Raw genomic sequence first — 19,236 nt, forward strand, 5'->3', positions numbered from 1 at the left:
AAAAAGAACTTGACGTACATTTCGTCACAGGAAACCACATATCTAAATTTGAAAAGATTTCATCATAGCGAATCCATGTTAATAAACGAACACTGCTTGGCAGCAAATGGAAAAATTGGTTATTGATAAGGTGATGTACGGTGGACGGGCTGTCCACCGTACATCACCTTATCAATAACCAATTTTTCCTTTGGTTAATAATTGAAGGAATCCACTATTTGTTGTTGTTTTTCCAAAATTGTTATCCCTTGGTCAAGGTACAATGTCAAAAGTTAAACCAGCACAATATCGTGGCTACCATAAATTAATTCTTAATTTTTTAATAATCTTAGTTAGCTATTGTGCATAATAATTCAATTTTAAAGTAATTAATTGATAGTTATACAAAATTACAATTATATGTATTTACAATGGTTCCTGGTCCCCCAGAAACTTTATAGTAAAGAATCTGTATTATCTGCAATTTTGCAAGGGTTTCATTGGGCACCACCCAACTCATTGTTGCCAGGTTTAAGTAAACATATATTTTAAATTAATTACCTTCATCTGATAAATGTAAACCAATGAATGAAATGTCATCTTCATCTTCACTTTCACTGAAAACTGTTGCATAATGAGTAGATGGTTTGGGTGTTGACATATTTATTCTTTTTGGTGGATTAATATGTGGTGACGAAGCCATTCGTTTCGACATTCCAGCATTTTTTTGGCATTCATTGTAGAAATCAGTATTCTTTTTGTGAAGAGTGTCAACTTTTTTACTGCATTTTCTACATACTGTCCCACTTTCAACATTAATTCCACCATATTTCTTCAATAAATCTTTTAAACAATAATCTTTCCCTTTTAACTTTCGGATGGTTTCTACTCTACGGGCCTCCTTTGCAAATTTTCCACACACTAAACAAATATCTCTATCACATTCTCTCTGCTTGATAGGTGTACCTTGGCCTACATTCATCCTTTTGGTGTCGGAAGTCAACTTTATAAAGGAAAGATTAAAAGTATGCATCATTAATACAATTTTCCTGTAAACTCTGAAAAGCCTGTATTACATGAAATCGAAAGGGATATGCAATTTACAAAGTAGTTGAGGTGTGTAATTGGGCTGTATAAGTATCCATCAACAGCCATATAGCTTTTAATTTGAAGCAATGACCACATACATGTACTGTCTTTATTTATTCCATTACACAAAGAAGCAATATTCTTGTATAGCCCACCATAAGGTATGGGTTTTTCTCATAGTTGAAGGCTGTACGGTTGCATGTAACTGCTTACAACAACTTCATTTGAACTTTGGTGGATAGTTGTCTCATTGGCAATCATACCACATCTCCTATTTTTATAGCAGTGTTGATAGCATACTTGACGATAATGTACCTTACCCGGTAATCTACTCCTTAAAATTCATGATTTTCAAATAAACATGATTTTTTTTTAATATCAATAAAAAGAAGCTGGTTTAATATATTTCATTATTCTGTCCCTTTATTTTTTATTGATGTTCAAACTGCGGCACAAATTGAACTGACCTTGGTCTTTGTTAAATTTCAAAATCTACATATATAATTCATGTTTGTTTTGTTGTTCAGGTTGGTGCTAAAAGTCTCTTCACATCTATAAATAAAAATATTTAATACAATATTTTATCCTGCAATCAACCAATTTTTATTCAATTAACAGGTGCACATATAAATGTTTGTTTTTTTTATTTACTGGACAAATAAAGTTTTTGGTATCGTATTTTTAATTAGAGTTGAGGGTGCAGACAAGGAAGAAAAGTAAACCAGTCTAAGATGGACATGATAGCTTAAGAAGACACCACTAAATCTTTGAGATAGTGTGTAAATGTTGCTTATTTCATCTGTATTACTTAATTTAAAATATGGTCCTCAAGCTCATACAAATAAATTTTAACAATTAAAGTATATTGTGTTTTTATCCTGCACCTATTAGAGGTTCCCTTTTTTCAAGTTTTGTAACCGTTGCCAATATAGCTTTTATTTTCAAACAATGACCACATACATGCAATGTCTTTATTTATTCCATTAGACAAAGAAGTAATGTTCTTTTATAGCCCACCATAAGGTATGGGTTTTTCTCATAGTTGAAGGCTGTACGGTTGCATGTAACTGCTTACATCAACTTCATTTGAACTTTGGTGGATAGTTGTCTCATTGGCAATCATACCACATCTCCTATTTTTATAGCAGTGTTGATAGCATACTTGACGATAATGTACCATAATCTATACTCCTTAAAATTCATGATTTTCAAATAAACATGATTTTTTTTTAATATCAATAAAAAGAAGCTGGTTTAATATATTTCATTATTCTGTCCCTTTATTTTTTATTGATGTTCAAACTGCGGCACAAATTGAACTGACCTTGGTCTTTGTTAAATTTCAAAATCTACATATATAATTCATGTTTGTTTTGTTGTTCAGGTTGGTGCTAAAAGTCTCTTCACATCTATAAATAAAAATATTTAATACAATATTTTATCCTGCAATCAACCAATTTTTATTCAATTAACAGGTGCACATATAAATGTTTGTTTTTTTTTTATTTACTGGACAAATAAAGTTTTTGGTATCATATTTTTAATTAGAGTTGAGGGTGCAGACAAGGAAGAAAAGTAAACCAGTCTAAGATGGACATGATAGCTTAAGAAGACACCACTAAATCTTTGAGATAGTGTGTAAATGTTGCTTATTTCATCTGTATTACTTAATTTAAAATATGGTCCTCAAGCTCATACAAATAAATTTTAACAATTAAAGTATATTGTGTTTTTATCCTGCACCTATTAGAGGTTCCCTTTTTTCAAGTTTTGTAACCTTTGCCAATATAGCTTTTATTTTCAAACAATGACCACATACATGCAATGTCTTTATTTATTCCATTAGACAAAGAAGTAATGTTCTTTTATAGCCCACCATAAGGTATGGGTTTTTCTCATAGTTGAAGGCTGTACGGTTGCATGTAACTGCTTACATCAACTTCATTTGAACTTTGGTGGATAGTTGTCTCATTGGCAATCATACCACATCTCCTATTTTCATAGCAGTGTTGATAGCATACCTGACGATAATGTACCATAATCTACTCCTTAAAATTCATGATTTTCAAATAAACATGATTTTTTTTTAATATCAATAAAAAGAAGCTGGTTTAATATATTTCATTATTCTGTCCCTTTATTTTTTATTGATGTTCAAACTGCGGCACAATTTGAACTTACCTTGGTATTTGTTAAATTTCAAAATCTACATATATAATTCATGCTTGTCTTGTTGTTCAGGTTGGTGCTAAAAGTCTCTTCACATCTATAAATAAAAATATTTAATACAATATTTTATCCTGCAATCAACCAATTTTTATTCAATTAACAGGTGCACATATAAATGTTTGCTTTATTTATTTACTGGACAAATAAAGTTTTTGGTATCATATTTTTAATTAGAGTTGAGGGTGCAGACAAGGAAGAAAATTAAACCAGTCTAAGATGGACATGATAGCTTAAGAAGACACCACTAAATCTTTGAGATAGTGTGTAAATGTTGCTTATTTCATCTGTATTACTTAATTTAAAATATGGTCCTCAAGCTCATACAAATAAATTTTAACAATTAAAGTATATTGTGTTTTTATCCTGCACCTATTAGAGGTTCCCTTTTTTCAAGTTTTGTAACCGTTGCCAATATAGCTTTTATTTTCAAACAATGACCACATACATGCACTGTCTTTATTTATTCCATTAGACAAAGAAGCAATATTCTTTTATAGCCCACCATAATGTATGGGTTTTTCTCATAGTTGAAGGCTGTACCGTTGCATGTAATTGCTTACATCGACTTCATTTGAACTTTGGTGGATAGTTGTCTCATTGGCAATCATACCACATCTCCTATTTTTATAGCAGTGTTGATAGCATACTTGACAAAAATGTACCATTATCTACTCCTTAAAATTCATGATTTTCAAATAACCATGATTTTTTTTTAATATCAATAAAAAGAAGCTGGTTTAATATATTTCATTATTCTGTCCCTTTATTTTTTTATTGATGTTCAAACTGCGGCACAATTTGAACTTACCTTGGTCTTTGTTAAATTTCAAAATCTACATATATAATTCATGTTTGTTTTGTTGTTCAGGTTGGTGCTAAAAGTCTCTTCACATCTATAAATAAAAATATTTAATACAATATTTTATCCTGCAATCAACCAATTTTTATTCAATTAACAGGTGCACATATAAATGTTTGTTTTTTTTATTTACTGGACAAATAAAGTTTTTGGTATCATATTTTTAATTAGAGTTGAGGGTGCAGACAAGGAAGAAAAGTAAACCAGTCTAAGATGGACATGATAGCTTAAGAAGACACCACTAAATCTTTGAGATAGTGTGTAAATGTTGCTTATTTCATCTGTATTACTTAATTTAAAATATGGTCCTCAAGCTCATACAAATAAATTTTAACAATTAAAGTATATTGTGTTTTTATCCTGCACCTATTAGAGGTTCCCTTTTTTCAAGTTTTGTAACCGTTGCCAATATAGCTTTTATTTTCAAACAATGACCACATACATGCAATGTCTTTATTTATTCCATTAGACAAAGAAGTAATGTTCTTTTATAGCCCACCATAAGGTATGGGTTTTTCTCATAGTTGAAGGCTGTACGGTTGCATGTAACTGCTTACATCAACTTCATTTGAACTTTGGTGGATAGTTGTCTCATTGGCAATCATACCACATCTCCTATTTTTATAGCAGTGTTGATAGCATACCTGACGATAATGTACCATAATCTACTCCTTAAAATTCATGATTTTCAAATAAACATGATTTTTTTTTAATATCAATAAAAAGAAGCTGGTTTAATATATTTCATTATTCTGTCCCTTTATTTTTTATTGATGTTCAAACTGCGGCACAATTTGAACTTACCTTGGTATTTGTTAAATTTCAAAATCTACATATATAATTCATGCTTGTCTTGTTGTTCAGGTTGGTGCTAAAAGTCTCTTCACATCTATAAATAAAAATATTTAATACAATATTTTATCCTGCAATCAACCAATTTTTATTCAATTAACAGGTGCACATATAAATGTTTGCTTTATTTATTTACTGGACAAATAAAGTTTTTGGTATCATATTTTTAATTAGAGTTGAGGGTGCAGACAAGGAAGAAAAGTAAACCAGTCTAAGATGGACATGATAGCTTAAGAAGACACCACTAAATCTTTGAGATAGTGTGTAAATGTTGCTTATTTCATCTGTATTACTTAATTTAAAATATGGTCCTCAAGCTCATACAAATAAATTTTAACAATTAAAGTATATTGTGTTTTTATCCTGCACCTACTAGAGGTTCCCTTTTTTCAAGTTTTGTAACCGTTGCCAATATAGCTTTTATTTTTAAACAATGACCACATACATGCACTGTCTTTATTTATTCCATTAGACAAAGAAGAAATATTCTTTTATAGCCCACCATAAGGTATGGGTTTTTCTCATAGTTGAAGGCTGTACCGTTGCAAATAATTGCTTACATCGACTTCATTTGAACTTTGGTGGATAGTTGTCTCATTGGCAATCATACCACATCTCCTATTTTTATAGCAGTGTTGATAGCATACTTGACAAAAATGTACCATTATCTACTCCTTAAAATTCATGATTTTCAAATAACCATGATTTTTTTTTAATATCAATAAAAAGAAGCTGGTTTAATATATTTCATTATTCTGTCCCTTTATTTTTTTATTGATGTTCAAACTGCGGCACAATTTGAACTTACCTTGGTATTTGTTAAATTTCAAAATCTACATATATAATTCATGCTTGTCTTGTTGTTCAGGTTGGTGCTTAAAGTCTCTTCACATCTATAAATAAAAATATTTAATACAATATTTTATCCTGCATTCAACCAATTTTTATTCAATTAACAGGTGCACATATAAATGTTTGCTTTATTTATTTACTGGACAAATAAAGTTTTGTAACCGTTGCCAATATAGCTTTTATTTTCAAACAATGACCATATACATGCACTGTCTTTATTATGCCATTGGACAAAAAAGCAATTTTCTCAAAGAATTAATTCGGTTAGTTTTTTTATTTGAAATGTATTATATTTTTATGTTGTGATCTTTTATAGCCGACCTTAAGGTATGGGTTTTTCTCATAGTTGAAGGCTGTATGGTTGCATGTTATTGCTTTAACAACTTGAACTTTGGTGGATAGTTGTCTCATTGGCAATCATACCACATCTCCTATTTTTATAGTGTTGTTGATAGCATACTTGATGATAATGTACCATAATCTACTCCTTAAAATTCAGGAATATGATTTTCAAATAACCATGATTTTTTTTTAATATCAATAAAAAGAAGCTGGTTTAATATATTTCATTATTCTGTCCCTTTATTTTTTATTGATGTTCAAACTGCGGCACAATTTGAACTTACCTTGGTCTTTGTTAAATTTCAAAATCTACATATATAATTCATGTTTGTTTTGTTGTTCAGGTTGGTGCTAAAAGTCTCTTCACATCTATAAATAAAAATATTTAATAAAAGTTGGTTGATTGCAGGATAAAATATGTTATCCTGATTTAGAGTAATTTCTCGCAATTTGATTAGCTGATTTTGTCGGAATAAATTTTAGTCCAATTTTTTTTTTTCATCAATTGGAATTATCTCCCTTATACCATTGACCTAATAATTTTTTTTTTTTAGTTGCTTTATAGTCCTTATATTTTTCACAGTTTTAGATTAAATATATAAATATATTTGGTTGATATTGTCCTAATAATTGAATTTGAATATAATAATATGTAATATAAAAAAATTAGGATAAATTCTCCTGCAATTAACCTATTTTTATTCAATTAACAGGTGCACATATAAATGTTTGCTTTATTTATTTACTGGACAAATAAAGTTTTGTAACCGTTGCCAATATAGCTTTTATTTTCAAACAATGACCATATACATGCACTGTCTTTATTATGCCATTGGACAAAAAAGCAATTTTCTCAAAGAATTAATTCGGTTAGTTTTTTTATTTGAAATGTATTATATTTTTATGTTGTGATCTTTTATAGCCGACCTTAAGGTATGGGTTTTTCTCATAGTTGAAGGCTGTATGGTTGCATGTTATTGCTTTAACAACTTGAACTTTGGTGGATAGTTGTCTCATTGGCAATCATACCACATCTCCTATTTTTATAGTGTTGTTGATAGCATACTTGATGATAATGTACCATAATCTACTCCTTAAAATTCAGGAATATGATTTTCAAATAACCATGATTTTTTTTTAATATCAATAAAAAGAAGCTGGTTTAATATATTTCATTATTCTGTCCCTTTATTTTTTATTGATGTTCAAACTGCGGCACAATTTGAACTTACCTTGGTCTTTGTTAAATTTCAAAATCTACATATATAATTCATGTTTGTTTTGTTGTTCAGGTTGGTGCTAAAAGTCTCTTCACATCTATAAATAAAAATATTTAATAAAAGTTGGTTGATTGCAGGATAAAATATGTTATCCTGATTTAGAGTAATTTCTCGCAATTTGATTAGCTGATTTTGTCGGAATAAATTTTAGTCCAATTTTTTTTTTTCATCAATTGGAATTATCTCCCTTATACCATTGACCTAATAATTTTTTTTTTTTAGTTGCTTTATAGTCCTTATATTTTTCACAGTTTTAGATTAAATATATAAATATATTTGGTTGATATTGTCCTAATAATTGAATTTGAATATAATAATATGTAATATAAAAAAATTAGGATAAATTCTCCTGCAATTAACCTATTTTTATTCAATTAACAGGTGCACATATAAATGTTTGCTTTATTTATTTACTGGACAAATAAAGTTTTGTAACCGTTGCCAATATAGCTTTTATTTTCAAACAATGACCATATACATGCACTGTCTTTATTATGCCATTGGACAAAAAAGCAATTTTCTCAAAGAATTAATTCGGTTAGTTTTTTTATTTGAAATGTATTATATTTTTATGTTGTGATCTTTTATAGCCGACCTTAAGGTATGGGTTTTTCTCATAGTTGAAGGCTGTATGGTTGCATGTTATTGCTTTAACAACTTGAACTTTGGTGGATAGTTGTCTCATTGGCAATCATACCACATCTCCTATTTTTATAGTGTTGTTGATAGCATACTTGATGATAATGTACCATAATCTACTCCTTAAAATTCAGGAATATGATTTTCAAATAACCATGATTTTTTTTTAATATCAATAAAAAGAAGCTGGTTTAATATATTTCATTATTCTGTCCCTTTATTTTTTATTGATGTTCAAACTGCGGCACAATTTGAACTTACCTTGGTCTTTGTTAAATTTCAAAATCTACATATATAATTCATGTTTGTTTTGTTGTTCAGGTTGGTGCTAAAAGTCTCTTCACATCTATAAATAAAAATATTTAATAAAAGTTGGTTGATTGCAGGATAAAATATGTTATCCTGATTTAGAGTAATTTCTCGCAATTTGATTAGCTGATTTTGTCGGAATAAATTTTAGTCCAATTTTTTTTTTTCATCAATTGGAATTATCTCCCTTATACCATTGACCTAATAATTTTTTTTTTTTAGTTGCTTTATAGTCCTTATATTTTTCACAGTTTTAGATTAAATATATAAATATATTTGGTTGATATTGTCCTAATAATTGAATTTGAATATAATAATATGTAATATAAAAAAATTAGGATAAATTCTCCTGCAATTAACCTTTTTTTATTCAATGAACAGGTGCACATATAAATTTTTGCTTTATTTATATTACTTACTTACTGCCCGGTATGCCATTGGCATGTAGGGCAGCAACAATAAAGTTTTTGGTATCATATTTTTAATTAGAGTTGAGGGTGCAGACAAGGAAGAAAAGCAAACCAGTCTAAGGTTGACATGATAGATTAAGAAGACACCACTAAATTTTTGAGATTTATCATATTCCTCTACAGAGAGTTAAATGAAATGTATTTCTCTGAGTTCTTGTGTTCCTTTAAATAATTTTATAAAGCATTCAAATTTGGCAATACTTTTTGTAACTTTGTTTTCAGTAAATATAGTATTGTTCTTCTTTGCAAAAATATATATGTTGCTACTATTTATTTTCATCTTGTAAAGTGGTGAATCAGTTCCTAAAATTCTATGAATAATTCTACATTGGAACCAGCAAAGCTTAGCGCTTCTAGTATATTTTGTACATGAAGTGTGTATTTTTTTCCAGTAAAATGAGCTATTACCAGTCATATTAAGATGGTTTTCTCATGTCTTTGGCAGATATTTGTCTCATTGGCAATCATACCACATCTACATATTTTTATACTTGAGGACTATATTATCCAGAAATCTTCTTCCATGACTCAATTTTGGGACCATTACTATTTTTACTTACATTAATATATGTTGTACTCATTTACTTAATAGTGGTCCATCATGTTTTGTCTTGTCGTTCTAATTGCTGCTTGATGTCAGCTTTCCATCTGTAAAAAAAATATTGATTTTATGACGATTGAGCATTTAAAAAGAAAAATAGTTCCTTATATTTAATTGCAAATATTTTTCATTGTTTTAACAGCGATATATTTAGCAAGGCTGCAGCGTATTAACATATTCATTAATGGTTTAGTGTAATTAAATATCAGCTGTATTTTTACAAGGCTAAGAAACAGGTGTAATGCATGCTGTAATCATTAAATTAAACAATAAACACAAAACATTCATTTGAATGCTAAAAAAGAATTTTTGTAGTTAATTTAAATCAGAGAGCAAATTTCATTGAGTACATATTTTTGCGTTAACCAACAAATATATTCATGCACCAGGCCAATTCAATGACGCAAATATATAAATTTACGTGTGATAGAGGTTATGAGTGTGGAAAAATAAATTCCTTATCACCTATTTTAAGAATTTCGGACTTTTATTCAGTCTGTGAGTTAATTGCTCCGGTTTACACATCAATAACCTCTAGAAAAAATGTGTTTAATCCTATAATAAACTGGACCAAGTCACTCACAAACATATCATAAAAGTCTTTAGGACTTTTATTTGTTTGTGAGTAAATTGGTAGAGTTTATACACCAATAAATTCCTATAAATATATAAATAAAAATAAATATGTAAACAAAGGACATGCTTACATATCTATAATAAGTCAACACAGTATTAGAAATAGGTAAATATGAATAGAGTTATATCCCTTATGCTGTATATTTCATATTGTGTCCAGTGTACAGGGAATTAATTTTGATATCAGAAAAAACGTTTATTTTTTTTATTTTTTAGTTTAAAACAGTCTAGTTAAAAGAAAAATTTCTGCATTGTCTAACCAAGAGAAGATTACTAGTACATGTATGTGTATGATTGAAATCTATCATTTTATTGAAAACTTTTGATTAATGGTTTCATAATGGTATTGGTTTTGAAGATAGATGATAGAGCTACTTACAAATAAAAGGGCCTTGAATGAAATCTGCAATTGGGGGAAAGGGTTGGTATAAACATAAATCCAGAAATGAACTACTATGTACTTAAGAATTTGAAAGTCTATATTTACTTGAATGTTCCATTTATTTTGGTTTAGAGAAAGTTTCATCAATTCTTTAAATCAAAATACTGGGAAACAGAGGTCAAAATTTTGTTTACCTAAAGAAGAAAAAGTTATGAACTTGAAGAAACTAGCTAGCCGGGAAAATGATGAAATCTTAAAAAAGACAGTATTTTACATAATTATTTATTTGTTTTAGATGAGATAAAATTTCCAATGGTCACCTTGTTAGTTCGTTAGAGATGAAACAACTTACATGTATAATATATGTGATATTATACTGCTTTCTACAAAGGAGGCTGTGTTATATTTTATAAATTGAATTTGAAAATGTTTGTTGTGACTGTTTATTTTTTGTTCCCCTTTATATCTTGGCACTTTGTTGTTAGTTTCTTTAGTTTTGTTTTGTTTCTTTGTTAGTTAATTTCTGTGTCATTTGGTCTCTTGTGGAGAGTTGTCTCATTGGCAATCATACCACATCTTCTTTTTTATACTTAAAATTAATATGGCCTCGAATTTGGTTGAAATAATTATATGAAATATAGTTTCATCAGACCACAATAAACAGACAATGGTACCTACATTGTAAAAAAAATGAGATTTGCATGTACCTCAACATTTAGATACATGTTGAAATTGTTCTTTATTTGTTGTTGTTTCTCAGCTCAGTGTTAAGAAATAATTGGAAAAAAAATACAAAAAAGAAAAATTTGGGAGCAGTCAGGAGTAGAGTTTGTAAAAGTTTATAACCAAAAGACACTGAAGAATATGCATTTATGACATCTGGCAATCTATAGATTTTATCATTTCAAGTTAAAGACTAGACATGTTTGACTTTCTGACTCCCTTCATTTTGTTTTAATATTAGTATGTTATTTTGAACATTTAAAAATATATTCTCTATTTAATCCTGATCTTTCTTGTTTTAAGCAGCAAAAACAAATTTCTTTGATAAAATTCTGACTTCGGAAACCTTTAAATTATAATCTAACATTCCCCGAACTGTAGACTGTTGTCTGTTTGTATGGTACTTAAATTGGTAAAAATAAAGGCAGTGGCTATTTTGCCGGCACTGATTATCTTAATACAAGCTGGCAAAATAGCATATTTATATAAAAATAGTTATATTTTTTGATAACACATACATGCAACTCAAAGAACTGACTATTATTTCAAAAGCAAGATATTAATTTAAACATTTTTGATATTTTAAGCTACATGTATGTGATTGACTTTATGTTATATTGTATAATGTCTTATCAAAATAAATTTGCAATGAGATTTTTAACGTGTATTTTTTTTATAACAAACTGTTAAAAAATCTTAGAATTAATTCTTATGCACACATGTAGAATTTAATTTGACTGATTTTAGAAATTATTTCAGCTACATGTCTAGATTATAGATATGATTTCGTTGCTACAAATGGATGCTCAATATTAATTTTTATCTTGTTAATTATAAATTCCTATTTTCTTCTACTTCTACTATGTAATGACCGCCTTCAACACGTTGAAGTTTTTGTCACTTGTACTGCGCATTGCTTTGTGAAGACATATATACAGTGAAAAATTTACAAATTTGAAATTAATAACAAAAAAATTGATAATGACATTTTTACATAATGGCAGTGCATATTTTTAACTTATTATTTTTTTAATATTAAGATAAAACTATTTACACATGATGAATTTACTGCATGACTGTAGGTGTCGGTTGAGACTGCTGCTTTGAACAACTCTATAGAGTTGCTCATCACAATACTCAGAGGAAGGCTGTTCCTGTTTTTAATTGTTCGTGGAAAAAATGATTGTTGCCTTATTTTTGTTCTGCAGGATGGAATTTGATATGAGAGTGTGTACATGTTCCGGGACTGTCTGAGCGGTTGAATTAGTCTGTCTGTTGTTGTGATCGCAATGAGATGATATGTGATTTTATAAAACATGACCAGGCATGCATCTGTTCTTCTGTGTGCGAGGTCTCTCCATTTTAAGTGATCTATCATGTCACTAACGCTTGAGGTGTTTCTGTGTTGGTTAGTGACAAATCTAGTAGCCCTTTTTTGTACTTTTTCTATTTTGTTTATATCCTCAGTAAAGTATTAAGGGTCCCAGACTGAACAGGCATATTCTAGTGATGGTCTGACTAAAGATTTATATGCCTGTTCCTTTACTGAGGTGGAACTGATGTTTTCACTTTGACTGATAGATGTTTAAAGTTTTTAAGGAATAACATGTATCTCAAATATTGTTGGCTGTTTTCTTATTTAAATACTGGTATATCAGTAATTATTTGATTCTTTTATGTTATCTTTACTATAGTACTTCTGCTGCTTTGTGCTAATTTTAGTTGTTTACCTAATATATATGTGCTTTTAAATTGCAAACCATTTTATTTTTGCTTTTGAGTTTTTATCTCATAAGTGCATGTTTCAGTGTGTGTTGAACTTGTAAGATGCTTAAAGAACTTTTGTGCTGCATGTTTCCATACTGCATGTACTGATATGAACTCTTGCTTTATATGTTTAATTTATGTGTGCATGACTTGATATGTATGTTTTGTTTTATTGTTGCTCTGTCGGTTTTAAAAGCTCTTCAGAGCTTATGTTTGTACTTGTATTGCATATACCGACTCTAAATAAAGCTTTATGTCTTACTGCACATTTTCATAGATCTTTCCAAGTAAATATTACACTTCCATAGGCAAAATAACAAGTTCACTATTAATATATAATATATATTGCTGGTGCCGGTAAAATAGCCATTTTTATAGAAATATGCTATTTTGCCGGCTTGAATTAAAATTCGACTTAATTAAGAGATATTTTAATCAGTGCCGGCAATATAGTCCAGCATATTTGCTATTTTGCCGGTGCCGGCAAAATAGCCACTGCCAAAAATAAAAAAATATCTATATAAATCCTCATTTTTTTTGTAGATCTTTTTTTAATAGTAATGATATTTATATATATTTTTACATGGTATTCAATTCTTCTGTGAAGATATCATTTAAATGTGCTAATGCGTTACATTGTCGATCTTCATTGTAGCAGACGTTCTATCTGACAGCTGTATTCATGACATAAGGAAATTCCTATAGAACTTCCGGAATCTCCTGCGCGACTGACTGCGCAGTAATTAGTTAAAAAAAGTACTAAAATGGAGTCGGTCTCCACCTGTCTATGTATAGAACAAGGTGATTATACATAGCGGGATCCCAGTCTACTTCCTTTGGCGGATATTTACAAAAATGCTGTGTAATTCTAAGGGAAAATGCTTAAAATTTGACTTTTTACGAAATGGGAAGGTTGAAATCATCATATTTTAAAAGAATTTGGCCGAAAACTTAAGAAAGCAGGTAAGTTAAAAGTTATTTAACTTTAAAATTCAACCTACAAGGTGTTTCCCTATATGCGAACAAATCATGAACAATATCTTCTTGCATGTGTATTTCTGTTTTGAATCTTATTATTTTACGATTTTACGTCATTTTATTTGATCTTATATAGCAATTACACAATGGTTACGCTTCCGATTTTTAAACTAAAAAGGCCGAAAGATTTCAGAGTAGACAATGTCCATTTGTACACGGACAGAAGCCTAAAAACATGTACAATTCACCTATATGCGAACAAATTGTTCATTCGACATAGGTATTTGCATATTGGCATTTTAATTAAAAGGGCTTATATAATCCTATTGTAATGGCTGCCGTCATGATAAGGCAAAATGGCCGCTATGCAAATTAGCAAATTACCCGCTATGCAAATTAGCAAATTACCCCAAATTTTGCCATATGAAATATAATACAATATAAAATAAATAACTAGTATCAAAACCTACAACTGCTTGTAGTCTGTTCACTAAATATGATTCTGATTAACATGAAAAGTGTAACTGCTTTGAGCAGGCAGACATCAATGTTTGATGTAAGTTATAACTGATGTCGTGCATGCGGTTTCAAATAAAGGTATGCAAAGCATATATGCACGTAATATGAGGCAGGCATTACCTGTGAAAGGGGACGAAGTCTGTATGAATTATTTTTTTTTAATTCAAACATATTTTAACTTCAAAATCTGTTAAAAAAAGAAACGGAAATATCCTTACGTTTCCGATTTCGGTTCTGTTGTTCGGAATTTTATTTGTGACGTTATTTATGTTATGACGTCATATTCAATGTAAACAAAGAAACGCTATCAGGTAACATTTTTTCTACCGTTATAGGGGACTTCGTCCCCTTATAAATTTTTTTTTTTTAATTCAAACATATTTTAAGTTCTAAATCTGTTAAAAAAAAACGGAAATACCGTAACGTTTTCGATTTTGGTACTGTTGTTAGGGATTTTAGTTGTGACGTTATTTTAATTATGACGTCATGTTCAATGTAAACAAAGAAACGCTATCATCAGGTAACGTTTTTTTCATATCAAAGATTAATTAGAAATGAAATTGTTATTGTGCGGTTCCTTCCTATATTTTACTGGACTGATAAATATATATTTCACTCAAAGTCTCATGACAAACGAGACCGGAAGAAGGAAGTAGATTTCTGCGCAAATGCGGGGAAATAAAAAAAGTCTGAAAAAAAAGAGTTAACGATTTTGAGTTCATTAGTACAATGAAAATTTCGGGAAATTTTCCAGGATTTTTTTTTTTTTTTTTATTGATTTTTCTACCGTAATTGGGGACTTCGTCCCCATATAAAGCTTGTATATGTATGTACAATCAAACATATTTGTTTTAACAACAAGCTGAAAATTATTAAAGGACTGTCCTTCAAATTCCACATCAATTTGTACTATTCAAATGCATCTCATCAGTTACTATATACCAACTAAACAAGAGAAACATTTCAATACATTCCATTTAGTGTCTTAGTCATTGTTTTGCAGTATAATTTAATAGCGATTAAATCTTATATATATAAGATATATATATTTATTACATTGGTAGCATTGAATTACATTGATTTCCCATTCAAATAAAAACCAATAATTTCACATGTGAAATAAACGTGATTATTTCACTCTCTGACGTCATACAACAATAGGCGTTGTCAAGACGTCGATAACGTCGGATCAAAACAAATTGTGAATGCGTAGAAAAAAGATATAGTTCCTTACATTTTCTACATTAATTTCATTAAAAAAAGCCATTTGCCAATGTAATAAAAAGAATAACTAATCAAAGAATTCAAATATCGAAAAATATTCAACTCGTGACCGAACAACACTGGTAATTAACTCATGCGCTACGCACATTCGTGAATTAATGTGTTGTTCGGTCACTCGTTGAATATTTTTCTCTATTTGAATTCTTCGATTAGTTATTCTATAAATAAACAAGTCTAAATTGAAAACAACGTTCAAACCTATGATTGCGATGGATAAAAACCGCAATTTTATACGTGTGCATGCAAAACAAATTTCTTGTTAGAGGGGTCTAAATACAGCACAAACAACAATTTCCAAAAGACCAAATAGTAAAAAAGTATATTTTAACAAAACGCATTTGACTAACAGGTCGAACAACACATGCTCTTAAACCCTGCTGACTGCCATTGGCGATTGCCAAATAAACGGATCACCGGTGTAATAAGTGGATCTTAATTATAAATTTAATACTAAACAGAAAACAATAAACTTGCGGAAAAGATGATATACCGCAAACAAAAGGTGTAAAGGTTTTTGTACACCATATCCGGATTTCGACAATTAATGTCTCTTCAGTGATGTTAGGAATCGAAACGGTATTTGGAATATATATATATATATATATATATATATATATATATATATATATATATATGTGGAGTGTTGAAGGCCATACCATGAACTATAGTTCCAAACCTCAACAAAGTTCGTCTCTGGTGGAAGGTTGTCTCGTTGACAATCATACAAATTCTTATTTTTAGAACATTTTGAAATTTTTTTAGTTAGATAGGTGGGTTATATTCAATTACCCTTATACACTTTCTAGTCAAATTCCATGCTTTATAACTTATAAAAATACTAGAAAATGTAAATGAAAGATTCAAGGAAAAATCCTTTATCGTAAAACAGGTAAACAATAAAAAACAACAGCACAAAATAAAGAAATAAAAAATAACAAAATACCCGGTGCCATTTTCATGCATGTATCATCAGCTTTGGAATTCTCTTTATTCTGGGGCCTCGGTGGCCGAGTGGTCTAAGTAGTTACTACTGTAATCACTAGCCAGTCAATACTGAGGTTGTGAGTTCGAACCCCGCACTCGACTCCAATCTTAATTGACTAGGATTGTCAGTTTTCCTATCGAAGGTCGGTTGTTTTCTCCGGGCCCTCCGGCTTCCCCCACCAACAAAAACTGGCCGCCACGAAATAGCCCAAAAGCGGTGCTTAAAAGTGGCGTTAAAACACAAAAAAATGAAAAAAAAAAAAAAAATCTCTTTTATTCTTATGCATGTTATACTGTCAGACTGTCAGCACTTCAGACAAATCGATAACAGCATTGTCCAAATCACATTTCACTGTTGTGTTTGGCAGTACGGTCACTGCCTGCGTTCCAACTATAGTTACAAATATTCCACTCATGTTTTACGTTTAGAATGTATATCATATTATTTTTGGCCATAATATTGTAACCACGTTGTGAATGTTAGATCAGGATCGTTTTTTATGTCAATGTTCCTGTCCATAATGGCGTTACTTTCAAACGCACAATTGATTGAAGATGTTGGAGACGGTTGTGTGCGGCACCGTTCTTGACGTGAATGTTTATTCTAAATTTGAATACAAAGGAACTGAAGGGCAAGGAGGGATTAGGGATTTTCTATTATATTCTCTTCGTGAATGAGTATATGTAAATTCCCAGTCAATAAAAAGTAAAATCACAAAAATACTGAACTCCGAGGAAAATTCAAAATGGAAAGTCCATAATTAAATGGCAAAATTAAAAGCTCAAACACAATAAACGAATGGATAACAACTCTCATATTCCTGACTTGGAACAGGGATTTTCTTATGTAGAAAATGGTGGATTAAACCTGGTTTTACAGTTAGCTAAACCTTGGACCTTTTTATCGAAATAAGAGGAAAAATGTCTAGTTCGGTTCCGCGTGCAACCGATTTACCCTGTATCTATTAGTAACCTTAAGTTTTACCAATTGACTCGAGAAATGTATACCTACGGCCTTCGGCTAACAAATTTTCAAGTTGTTTATTATTTACGTAGCCAAGGTATCATGATATAAAAGCGAGTTAAACTTGTATGAGGACGATGTCGAAGAGTAATGAGCAGGTCTATATCTCTGAGGGTAAATGTCTCTAATTTCCTCTTGTGGTGGAGAATCCAGGATGCAATGGGTCTTAGGGGGTACCAAAATGCAGACTCTTTTTGAAAGATGTTGGTGGCTCTGATAAGGGCCGCTGTAATTGTATTTTTAGCTGGTTTTTTAAATACCGAATCCGTATAAGGTACGACGAAGATAATATACATGGCGGTGACAGTAGATTTGATGTATGTATATAAAATGGCAGATGTACTTTTATCTTTGAAGTAAGTAAGTATCGTTTTCTACACTATTTTTTGGTGGAAAATATGGCTAATATTGAAGGCAATCAAAGCCTTAATAGCAAATTCTGCTTTAAAAAGATACTTTTTTGTCATTTTTAAAAGTAGTAATCACGGTTGGGAACATCATATGGTAAGCAATGTCAATAATAATGGCAACCAATCTGTACTTAGCAATTTTGCATCAATAACAGAAGTCCTTTGGAAATTTTGAAATAGCGAACTTAGCTTTGATAATGGTATGGAAATTATTATTTTCAATATCGTGAATTCCCACAGGTTTATGAACATAGGATAAAGCACTATCCGTTGACACGACGTAAACACCTTCAATATGCTAAACATAAAGAATATTACTTCCCGAACAATTAAAGTAAGTGGGGATTGATTACATGTATGCCTTGCACTTTTGATAAAAAATCAACATTATCCACCACGCTTAGCCACGGTCCGCTGTAAAAATCAAATATTCACAACATGAGAGCAAGGCATTTTAAAATTTTGGAGCGTCAATTTAAGACTCCTATTTCCAGCAGGATGTGACGGCATACCTATACATCCAATTTGGCAAAACGGACGTCACTTCGGCATGTGTTTTACTGCTGAACGAATTAAATAAAGTTGACTCATACTAGCTGCAACATTGTTTATATATAGATTCGACCACTGCGTCGAGTGTTATCTGATATTGATCCAATTAAGACAGTTAAATTAACAAATTTAAAACCCGAAGCTTGCCGAGCGTTTTAAATATTTAATATTTAACTGTCGAGAGTGGATAAATATCGTATTGCACGAGATTTGGTGGTGGAATCTGTTTTTCTAATAATTTTTAGACGATATACAAACAACCATTATCCTTCTTTTCCAATGATATGCAAAAAGATGTGTTTTTTTCTATGTGACGTCAGCAGGCACGGTCGCCTTTTTTCATAATGACACAATAGGAGTTTCAGAGGAAAGCAAGAAAATTTGACGTCACAATCGAATTTTAACGAATGAAAAATTGAGATCATACGAACCACACGTTGATTAAATAAAAATAATCGACAGGTCAGGAAAAGGAT

At 30.3% G+C, this 19,236-nt stretch overlaps 1 long non-coding RNA gene across 6 annotated transcripts; it reads right to left on the reverse strand.

Annotated features, from left to right (window-relative positions):
* Positions 1 to 627: 627 nt before the first annotated feature.
* On the reverse strand, positions 628 to 13,690 carry LOC127706145 (uncharacterized). Of its 6 annotated transcripts, XR_007984256.1 has the most exons (9): positions 13,593 to 13,690; positions 9,461 to 9,548; positions 8,383 to 8,467; positions 7,435 to 7,519; positions 6,487 to 6,571; positions 4,106 to 4,190; positions 2,393 to 2,477; positions 1,536 to 1,620; positions 628 to 982 (listed from the first exon to the last, which is right to left on the reverse strand). It is a non-coding gene; the product is annotated as an uncharacterized LOC127706145 (long non-coding RNA). The 6 variants fall into 6 exon arrangements; XR_007984252.1 differs by lacking the exon at positions 628 to 982 and having other exon boundaries at positions 1,466 to 1,620; XR_007984253.1 differs by lacking the exons at positions 628 to 982; positions 8,383 to 8,467 and having other exon boundaries at positions 1,466 to 1,620.
* Between the last annotated feature and the right edge of the window lie 5,546 nt (positions 13,691 to 19,236).

The sequence above is a fragment of the Mytilus californianus genome, unplaced genomic scaffold (genome assembly GCF_021869535.1).
Source record: "Mytilus californianus isolate M0D057914Y unplaced genomic scaffold, xbMytCali1.0.p SCAF_6, whole genome shotgun sequence".
Taxonomy (NCBI): domain Eukaryota; kingdom Metazoa; phylum Mollusca; class Bivalvia; order Mytilida; family Mytilidae; genus Mytilus; species Mytilus californianus.